The sequence below is a fragment of the Saccopteryx leptura genome, chromosome X (assembly GCF_036850995.1).
Source record: "Saccopteryx leptura isolate mSacLep1 chromosome X, mSacLep1_pri_phased_curated, whole genome shotgun sequence".
In the NCBI taxonomy this organism is placed as follows: Eukaryota; Metazoa; Chordata; class Mammalia; order Chiroptera; family Emballonuridae; genus Saccopteryx; species Saccopteryx leptura.
The window spans coordinates 14,916,592-14,928,246 of NC_089516.1; positions in this window are offsets into that span (position 1 = coordinate 14,916,592).

The following is an 11,655-nucleotide window of genomic DNA, read 5'->3' on the forward strand; positions in this document are numbered from 1 at the left end:
TTCAGTACACAGTAACTGAGCACCCACTATATGTATTTAAATCATTGAACTAGCTGTATGTAGGCAGATCATATGCAATCTTTGAACCTCAGGGAACAGTCAGGTGTAACATGGGATGCATGTACAGTCTGCCCTGTTAAAATCACCCTATTTTGTGACAGGTGTGATACTTACACAAGGACAGCAGGTTGTGGTTTGGTGCACAGAGAAGCAATTATTCATCTCTTCTTCCATTGGACACCGTTGGTGCTCTCTCTGCCCAGGTCCCAGCATGTCCTTTTCCCTGGGCACCCTAACCTCACCTCTATGCTTTCCTGTCTAATTAGCTGGGGCTTTCCACAATGGATGCCTTCATGCTGCTGGAGCCTCTGCCTCATGTACTTTCAGAGAACTGTAAGTGCCGGAGAGTGTGGATCACTTGGTGACCTGTGGACAATAACTTCATGGTGCAGGACAACGAAAGCTTGGCCTCCTGGCCAGGCCCACACAAATCCACAGGCCTGTCATAGGATTTATGCTGACTTCTCTATGGCACATCATGGTGTTAGGCTGGCAGTGCGAGCAGAGCCCCCTGTTGATTATTTTATTTTAATTTTTTTTCTATATTTTTCTGAAGCTGGAAACGGGAAGAGAGAGTCAGACAGACTCCCGCATGCACCCGACCGGGATCCACCCGGCACACCCACCAGGGGGCGATGCTCTGCCCACCAGGGGGGCAATGCTCTGCCCCTCCGGGGCGTCGCTCTATTGCAACCAGAGCCACTCTAGCGCCTGGGGCAGAGGCCAAGGAGCCATCCCCAGCGCCCAGGCCATCTTTGCTCCAATGGAGCCTCGGCTGTGGGAGGGGAAGAGAGAGACAGAGAGGAAGGAGAGGGGGAGGGGTGGAGAAGCAGATGGGTGCTTCTCCTGTGTGCCCTGGCTGGGAATCGAACCCGGGACTTCTGCACGCCAGGCCGATGCTCTACCACTGAGCCAACCGGCCAGGGCCTCCTGTTGATTATTTTAAACATCTCTCTGGCATGAATATGTTCTAAGATCTGGGGAAGCATGCACTGGCTTGATGTAGGGGTGCCATAGCATCCACGTAAAGGCAGTAGACATCAGATGGGATACAGAGTTGGTGCGTAGTAAGTAGCTGAGTATGGCTTGTTAGTGTCCTTAGTTTAGTTTCTGTGCTGATCATTCAAATAAGAATTTTTGGGTGTAGGGTAGTGGCAGAAGGAGAGATGCATAGAAAGGACAGTTTATGAGTGATCGCTGAGGCATGGACAGGAAGAGGGGCTTTGTGGGAATGAAGGCAAGAAGTCTAGAATATCTATTTTTTCTTTTTGTGAAAGAGACAGAGAGAGGTACAGAAAGAGACAGACAGACAGGAAGGGAAAGAGATGAGAAGCATCAATTCTTTGTTGCGGCAGCTTAGTTCATTGATTGTTTTCTCCTATGTGCCTTGACTGGGGGGCTACAGCAGACCGAGTAACCCCTTGCTCAAGCCAGCGACCTTGGGCTCAAACTGGTGAGCCTTGCTCAAACCAGATGAGCCACGCTCAAGTGGTGACCTCAGGGTTTCGAACCTGGGTCCTCTGCATCCCAGTCTGATGCTCTATCCATTGTGCGACTGCCTGGTCAGGCTACGCTATCTTATGCTATAGTTTATATGATAGATTTTATATACAAAGAGGTTTTGAGTCTGCCTCGATTTATATGTATTATCAAAATTGGAAGGAAGCTAATATTTCCAATTAGGTTTAAGTTGCTTACATGTTGCTCAAGTTCAGCTTCTTTCTTTTTTGTTTAAATTCACTGATTTGAGTGAGAGAGAGAAGAAGAAGGGGGAGAGAAGGGGGAAGCAAGAGACAGGGGAAGGAGAGAGAGAGAAAGAGAAGTATCAACTCATCCCACTTAGTTGTTCCATTTAAATGTGCACTCACTCCCTGGTTGCTTCTCGTAAGTGCCCTGACCAGGAGTTGAACCTACAATCCCTGGTGCACCACACTGGAGCTTTATCCACTGGGCTGCCTGGCCAGGGCCTCAGCTGCTTTCTTTATTAAGATCACACAAGCTATTAAAACAGATAATCTTAATGGCTTAATTCAATTGATGTTTATTTCCTGTTTTCATTACATAAAAATAGATATTAATGATCAGTGTGCTTCTTTCCTCCAGTTGGTGATTTAAGGACCTGTGTTCCTTGCATGTTGTGATTTCACCATTCTCAACATGACTGAATGTGTGCTCATTCACAAGAAGCTGGTTGAGGACAAGAGGTCATGGCAAGTATTGTTGGAGGTGTGGTCAAGACCTGGAAGTTATCTATATCTCTTCTGCTCATATTCCATTCTCTAGAGCTCAGTCACGTGTCCGTACCTGTTACAGAGATGGCTGGGATATATAGTCTATCTGTGTGCCCAGAAAGAAGAGGAAATGGGTGTGGCTATCAGCTAGCAATCCCAACCACACCTTCTACAGTGAAATATGACACAGTAACTTTGAACTCTTAAGGATTTAGGAAATTGTTTTTGAGCACAGCACAATGAAAATGTAAAATGCAATTGGTAGCCTGCAGTTTATTCTGTAGGAGTCTTTTTAATTAACAGCTTAATTGGTTAGTTTAATCCCCTTTAGAATTGAAGATATGAAAATGAAAATAAGATACTCCCTGTGATCTGACAATACCGTGTTTTAATAAACACGCAAAGTGAGCCCGGAAATGAGCACCACAAAACATTACCATAATTTGCGATCAGTGAAAGAAAACCTGATCTATAATTCTAATTATTTCTAAGCGGTTTAGATACATGTTTTATTTGAATGTGTACTTTGTTTTGTTAATTGTCTCAATTATGAAGATAACTGAATATAAGATTTGGTGGCTATGCCATGGGTTTACAATATATTCTAAGCTTTTAAAATATATCCCTTTGAGACAGTAAATAAAATATGAAATAAAATACTGTTCTATATCTTCTAGTATTTTTAGAAAATTTATGTGAACATTGCTTTTACTTTTCCATGGATTGTGAGATGAGAAATTCTGTTCATCATTTTCTTGTTGTGTGCTTTCTCTGCTTGAAAGAGAAACTGAGGCTCAGAGTCCAAGAAATGAAGAGAAGTGGCCACTGACAAGCCACAGAAGTACTGCTTGAATTATTTCTGGGTTGAGGCTCTACTTTACAGAGAAACTGAGTAAGTTAAAATTCCCAATGTAAAGCTACCTAAACTACTGAGTATCATTTATGCTGCTAGTTGGGCTGAAATGTCTGCACATGTCTTAAGCAAAAAGAGAAGTATAGTTTTCCATTTAGAAGTATACCCTCTGTCAACTTCCAAACTGATTTAGAAGTCGGCAGAATCAGTACCCTGGTAACAGTCATACAATCCTCCCACTCCAGACACATGTAATGAAGGAGAAAAAAAAAAGTGAGCCAGAGCAAATTTTTCCAAAATTTACCAGATTTTTAGTTGGCATTTGTGAATCATTTTTTCCTAATGCCCATGATAAAAATGGCTTCCATTTCTTGATGTCCATCATTGACACTCTGCTAGGGTCTTGCATGCATTATAGCTAAGTCTCACAACAGTCTTGCAAATATTTGTTGTTTTTACTTCACAAGTGAGGAATACCTACATTGCTTGCCAAGACCACATTAGTACTTGGAGGAGCAAGGAGGAAAGTCAATTTTGTCAGACCTCAAAGACCATTTGTTAATGCTCTGTTGAGCATATGGAACAATATTAACAAACCCAATTTTGACCTGTAACTTATTGAAGATTTTAGGCTATGTACCCTAGTCAGGATTCAATTTACAGGTATTTGTATTTGATGGTAATTCCATCTTGAGTCCTTCAGAAAGCTCCCTAGGACCTGCTCTTCACTGATGAGGTGAGCATGTACTGTGTGCCTGCCCAACTTGTGTTAAATGCTTTTTAAAATATTTGATCTAACTTAATCATGGCAATAACTTCAATATTATCCTATCATCATTCCCATTTTATAGGCAAGGCAATCGAGGCTTGGAGAGGTCAGTGGCCTGCTCAAGATTATTAGCTAGCAGGCAGAAGGGCCAGATTTGAATCCAGTTTTATCCAAGCCCTTCCATAGGAAAAAGTTTAGTTGTGGTGACCCTAAGTTCTGGACTTCTGGGCTGGAATAGCTCCCAGTTAGTTCAGTTGAGTTCCCTGTGGTCAGCCTGTGATTGCCTGTGTGTGCTCTCTGTTTAGTATTCTGAAACCACAGTGTCTCTAGGTCACCTTCTCCAGAGAACAGAACCTTTGCTACCCTTCCTGTAGGTAGCTGAGGGCCTTTAACTTCAGTTAAAGACTTCTAGTAATCACCCTATTTTTAATCCTATCATGCATATTATTTATACATTCAGTTACCTAGAGCTTCCAAGGTTTCAGGCCTTCTGGTATTCTATAGGGTACTTCAGCTTGCTTCTAGTAGAGGTCTAATACTTTTGCCTGTGTGGACTTACATCTTTAAAAATATTTTTGTATCCTTTTTGTTAGAAGGAGAATGGATCAATATCTGAGTATCTGGAATCCTATGTTGTTTTAAAGTTGAATTTATTGGAGTGACACTGGTTAACATAATTGAAACCTCTTGGCAACGCTTAGTTCTGCCACACATCTCTGTATACCGTACTGTGGGTTCACCGTCCCAAGCTAAGTTCTCATTCATCATCAGTTATCCTCCCCGTACCCTCCTCCACCTTCCCACCCCAGGCAATCACCACACTGCTGTCTGTGTCCATTAGTTTTTTCTTTTAATTTTGTCCTTTATCCTCAAACCTTCCACCCCTTTCAACCAGCTCTCCCCCTTCCCACCCACCCTTACAGCAGTCAACCTGCTTTCTAGGTATGAATCTGTCTCTGTTTTGTTTGTTTGTTTTGTTCATTAGAGTCCACATATGAATGAAGTCATCTGGTACTTATCTTTCTTTGAATGGCTTCTTTTACTTAGCATAATGCTCTCCAGGTTCATCCATGGTGTCTCCAATGGTAAGATTTTTTTTTTCCGAGACAGAGAGAGAGTCAGAGAGAGGGATAGACAGGGACAGACAGACAGGAACGGAGAGATGAGAAGCATCAATCATTAGTTTTTCGTTGCGCATTGCAACACCTTAGTTGTTCATTGATTGCTTTCTCATATGTACCTTGACCGTGGGGCTACAGCAGATCGAGTAACCTCTTGCTCGGGCCAGCAACCTTGGGTCCAAGCTGATGAGCTTTGCTCAAACCAGATGAGCCCGCACTCAAGCTGGCAACCTCGGGGTCTTGAACCTGGGTCTTCCGCATCCCAGTCCGATGCTCTATCTACTGCGCCACTGACTGGTCAGGCAGATTTTTTTCTTTTATGGCCATGAAGTATTCCATTGTGTAGAATGTACCACAGCTTTTTTATTGACTCATCTACTGATAGACACTTGGGCTGTTACCAGATCTTGGCTATTGTAAATAATGGTGCAACGAACATAGGAAGTGTGTATATTCTTTCATATCAGTGTATTGGGATTCTTAGGACAGAGTTCCAGAAGTGGGATCACTGGGTTAAAAGGTAGTTCTATTTTTAATTTTTTGACATAACTCCATACTCCTTTCCACAGTGTCTCTACCAATCTGCATTCTTGCCAACGTACACAAAGATTCCCTTTTGTTTACACCCTCATCAACACTTGTTGTTTGTTGATTTATTGATGATAGCCATTCTGACAGATGTGAGGTAATATCTCATTGCGGTTTTAATTTTTCTCTGATGGTTAGTGAAATTGAGAATATTTTCAGATGTCTATTAGCCATCTGCATGTCCTCTTTGGAGAAATGTCTGTTCAGGTCCTTTGCCCATTTTTTAATTGAATTGTTAGTTGTTTTAGTTTTTTGGTATTGGGTTTTGTAAATTCTTTATAAAATTTGGATATTAACTCCTTATCAATGATATATTGGTGAATATGTTCTCCCATTCAGTGGGTTGTCTCTTCATTTTGTTGATAGTTTCTTTTGCTGTGCAAAAACTTTCTGGTTGATGTAGTCCCATTTGTTTGTCTTTTCTCTCATTTCCCTTGCCTGAGATGATATATCAGAAAAAATATTGCTATGGGAAATGTCCAAGATTTCTTTTTTTTTGACAGAAAGAGAGTCAGAGAGAGAGATAGACAGGGACAGACAGACAGGAACGGAGAGATGGGAAGCAACAATCATTAGTTTTTCGTTGCGCATTGTGATACCTTAGTTGTTCATTGATTGCTTTCTCACATGTGCCTTGACCTTGGGCCTTCAGCAGACCAAGTAACCCCTTGCTCGAGCCAGTGACCTTGGGCCCAAGCTGGTGAGCTTTTGCTCAAACCGTATGAGCCTGCACTCAAGCTGGTGACCTTGAGGTCTCGAACCAGGGTCCTCAGCATCCTAGTCCAATGCTCTATCTACTGCGCCACTGCCTGGTCAGGCCCAATGTCCAAGATTTTACTGCCTGAGTTTTCTTCTAGGATTTTAATGGTTTTGAGTCTCATATTTAAGTCTTTAGTCCACTTTGAGTTTATTCTTGTGTATGGGGTAAGAAGGTGGTCTAGTTTCATTTTTCTCTTTTTTTGCATTGTACTTGTTCAATTTTCCAAACATTATTTACTGAATAGACTGTCTTTATCTATCTCATTGTATATATGTTCTTGCCTTTTTTTGTTAAATATTAATTGACCTTAAAGTGGGTTTATTTCTGGGCTCTCTCTTCTGTTCTATTGATCTATATGTCTGTTTTTATGACAGTACCATGCTGTTTTGATTACTATGGCCTGTAGTGTTGTTTGATATCAGGTAGCATGATTCTTCCAAATTTGTTCTTCTTTCTCAAGATTACTGTGGATATTAGGGGTCTTTTGTCATTTCCTATAAACTTTTGGAATATTCTATTTTTGTGAAATACACCATTGGTATCTTGATATGAAATGTGTTGTATCTATAGATTACTTTGGGTAAAATAGACATGTTAATTATATTAATTCCTATCCATGAACACAGTATATGCTTCTACTTACTTATGTCTTCTTCAGTTTCTTTCTTCAGTATCTTATAATTTTCTGAGTACAAGTCTTTTACATACATGATTAAATTTATTCTTAGGTATTTTATTCTTTTTGAAGCAATTGTGAGTGGTACTGTTTCCATGGTTTCCCTTATATTTTGTTTCCTAATGGGAAAACATAACAAAAATTCTGTTTAGAAAGAAATGCTGGTGTAGATATAGTTCTATACTGAACTATTGCCTGTACCAGCAATATCTGTAACTAAAGTGTCTAAAGTTCTCTTTAGACTGCTGAGTATTGGGAGATTTTATTTTATACCAAAGCCAATCATATTTTTTCTTAGCTATTTTAATAAAACAGGCTTGTACAAATATTTAATATTATCCATTTCTCCTAAAGATGCATTACTTAGTCTTTGGAGAATACATTTCAAATGGGAGGAGTGGATCTGCGTCACCTTCCAGAATCACCTTGGAATACATCTAGTAGAATGCTAGAGTGGATTTGTCACAAATGCTCCAGAGGAAATTTTTACTTGTCAACAATGGCCAAGTTCCATCTTTGAAGATTCACATTTCAGTTCTCCTTTGCACACGTATACAGACTCCTGCACAGATTGAGCTTGAGTTAGTGCACATAGCTTGTTGGGAAGAAATTAATCAAAAGCCTTTTTAAGCTAAAGTGGTTGTTTAGGAGCTGAAAGCTCAGTGCCTCAGCTTTATTGTGAGCATCGAATATAAACCACTTTAAAGCATTCAGCATATTAAAACTATTCTATAAGTGCAAGTAATAATGATGGTATGTCCTACCCCAGGTCCTGGTGATATTTATGAAGTAATATTTATGCAGAATAAGAAAATCAACTGTCCTTTAATGTATATCTGGAACATGAAGCAGACTGTTAGCAGTCATACTGCATTTTAATTAATCCCGTAGTTTGATGACTTTAACCTCAAACTTCATAAACAGTTTTGCAATAACAGCACTATCATTCCTGTTTTAAAACACTTCCGTGATTTCTCTATTGTATTTACAATAAAATTCAAACAGCTTACCCTAACCTGAAGGATCTCCACTGTCATGTCTCCATTGCTTTTTTGCTGGTTACATTGGTTGTCTTTCTGTTTCTCAGATTTACTAAGTTTCTCCTAGCCTCTCAGTCTCAGGACTTTTCCTGCTTTGCCTGAAATGGTCTTTACATGTCTTTCATATAACCCTATTGAAATTTGGACCCTCTTCTTTCTGGTTTTATCACCTCCTCTAGCTTACATCTTCTTAGATCTAACCAGTGTCCAGTTCTATCTCCTCTCCTCTCTGTTTTTGTCCTTGTTCATAAGTAAAAATCCCCTCTGGAACATTTGTGATAAATCCACTCTAGCATTCTCCTAGATACATTCCTAGGTGACTCTGGAAGGTAGACAAAGATTCATTCCTTTCATCTCAAATGAATTCTCCAAAGACTGTTATGTGTCTTTAAAAGAAATAGAAAATACTAAGTGTTCATGCATGCTTGCTTTATTAAAATAGCTAAGAAAAAATAAGATTGGCTTTGGCATCAAATAAAACTTCCCAATATTCAAGTAGGAGCAACCCTAGGACTTGGAGGAATAGCAAGGAGGCTAGTATAGCTGGAATGGAATGAGCAAAGAATAGTGCAGAACAAGATGATACCGGAATGGAAACTGGTGTTCAGGTTGTTGGTCATGTAGACCAGTGTTTTCCAACCACTGGTCCACAGACCAGTCCACCAGAAATTTCATGCCGGTCTGCGAAAGAGTTAACCACTCTGATGCTGTATAAAGATTACAGACCCAATGATCTTAGTTGAATTCGCTTATGCTCAGGGTGGTCTCTGAAAATAATTCTCCTAATTTTACTGGTCCCCAAGCGTTGAAAGGTTGAAAACCACCACTGCAGACCATTGTAAGAACTCTTGTTTTCATTTGTGTGAGGTAGGAAGCTGGTGGAGACCTTTGAGCAGAAAAGTGATAAGATCTGACTCAGGATTTCCAGGATGCTGCTGGTTGTGCTGAGAAAAGACTGTGGATGAAGCAGGGAAGAAGCAGGAAGACTAGTTAGGAGGCTGTTGCAATCTTCCACGCCAGAGATAGCTGTCAGGAGTGTAGCAGGAGAGGTAAAAAATGAATAAGAAAGCTTAAGATACAGACTCCATAATCCCACCACTTTAAATTTCCAATTATTCTGTTGTATTTGCCTTTTGCCCTGTTGCTCTCTGGATCCAGGAATAATTATGTGCTATAATTTTAGAGCGTAATAGAATTCTGCATGAGTTTTTTCATTTAATATTGGCATGCATCCATGGTGCTTTATAATAGTTCATTTATAACGGTAGCTTAATCCTCTTTAGGGTTTCTGGGATATATTTTATTCAATCATTTTTATTGTTAGAAATTTATTGTTGAATTCATTTTTAGCTATTGTCAATAGTACAGAGATAAATATCTTAATGTGTAATTTTTTTCTTTTCCTCTTGATTGTTTCCTTAGAATAAATATTGAAGAGTGAATTCACTTGATGAAAGAGGCATGTATGTGATTTTGTGGCTTTTGAAATATGCTAACAAACTGCTTTCTAACAAGGTTGGATGTATGAGGACACATATATTGTTTTACAACACAACTAGATCAGAAAAGAGTCTTGTCTATATGAAAGTTACAGTATTTTGGGGGGAAATATATGTGTAAACAAACAACTATAATGAAGAACACTTTAAGAAGGTACCACATTTAGCAAAACCTGATCATCTCTTGGTGTTATTAATTTTCCTTTTACTAATATTTTGTACCTATTGAATATGTAACTGTGATTGGTTGTTAATTTTACTAATTAACCTCTTGGTTTTAACTTTACATCCTATAAGTCAGTGGTCCCCAATCTTTTTTGGGCCATGGACCGGTTTAATGTCAGAAAATATTTTCACGGACCGGCTTTTAGGGTGGGACAGATAAATGTATCACGTGACCGAGACAAGCGTCAAGAGTGAGTGTTAGAAGGATGTAACAGAGGGAATCTGGTCATTTTTAAAAAATAAAACATCGTTCAGACTTAAATATAAATAAAACGGAAATAATGTAAGGTATTTATTCTTTCTCTGTGGACCAGTACCAAATGGCCCACGGACCAGTACCGGTCTGCGGCCCAGGGGTTGGGGACCACTGCTACAAGTTACCCACATATCAATTCCCCTTACCTACTAAGCTATTAAGATACTGATTTTTTTATTTTCGATTATAGAAGACTTTTATTGCTTATTATTTGTAGTCATTTATTTAAGTGGAAATCATTACTGCTCTTTCTGCTCTGATCCTCATCTTTGTACTTCTGAAATTAGTGTTGTTCTTTTGTAAGGCATTGGAGACAGGCAGGATGCTCTACTTCATCCAATTTGTCTTGCTGGAGTAAGTATCGTACAAAAGAGTATAAAAAATTAACACAAATATAGGAAAAAAGTTCAATGTTAAATGCATATCAGGAAACAGAATAAGTATTTATTGAATCACTTGCTCACGATATAATCTAGGGCTGAGCAGACCATGCTGAGTAAAAGTTGTACCTCCCAATTATTTGACAATTTAAAAATTATTACTCAGCCTAATGTCCTCCAGGTTTATCCATTCTGTCACAAAGGTAAGATTTTTTCCTCCTTCTACTTTTTTTTAATGCTGAATGAAATAAGCCAGTCAGAGAAAGACAAGTACCATATGATTTCACTCATTTGTGAAATCTAATGAACAGAATGAACTTACAAGTAAAATAGAGACAGACTTATAGAGAGCAGGCTGACAGCTCTCAGGGGTGGGGGCTAGGTGAGGAGGGTGGAGGGATTGAGCAAAAAGGGACAAAAATAGAGAAAAAAACCTCATGGACATGGACAACAGTGTAGGCGGGGAGGTAGAGGAGGGTCTAGGGGGCTGAATGGTGATGGATAGAGAGACTTTACTTGGGGGAGTCAACACACAATATGGTGTACAGAGATGTGTGGTAGAGTTGGGCACCTGAAATCTGTCTTTTAACCAGTGTCACCCCAAAAAAATCAATTAAAAATAAAAAATATTTAATAATTCATAAGGAAAAGTAGCTATGTAAATAATTTCAGCAGTATAATATATCATAGAATAGAGGTGAATACATGGTTCTTTGGTAATGGGACTGGATAAAAATGTTTATAAAGGTAAGCATTGGGAAAGTTACAATTTCCTCAGCTGTGAAATCAAGGTAATAATAAAAAATGAATAAGGAAGACAACTCAATATGAAATTGGGCAGATGACTTGAACTTGTTTGCGACTAAGGATATCCAAATTTACAACAAATTTATGGAAAGATACTTAACGTCAGTAGTCATTAAGTAAATGCAAATTAAAACCACAATGTGATTTATTTATACATCCCTCCCTGTAGAATGGCTAAAATAAAAAGAGGATTTAGATAAAGCAGAACTCTCCTATCTACTGGTGTGATTATAAACTGCTACAAACACTTTGGAAAACTCTTAGGTGGTATTTTTTAAAGCTAAAATGTGTAGGTCCTGACTGGTTAACTCAGTTGGTAGAGTGTCGTTCTGAAACACCATGGTTGCAGGTTTGATCCCTGGTCATGGCACATATGGGAAGCAACCAATG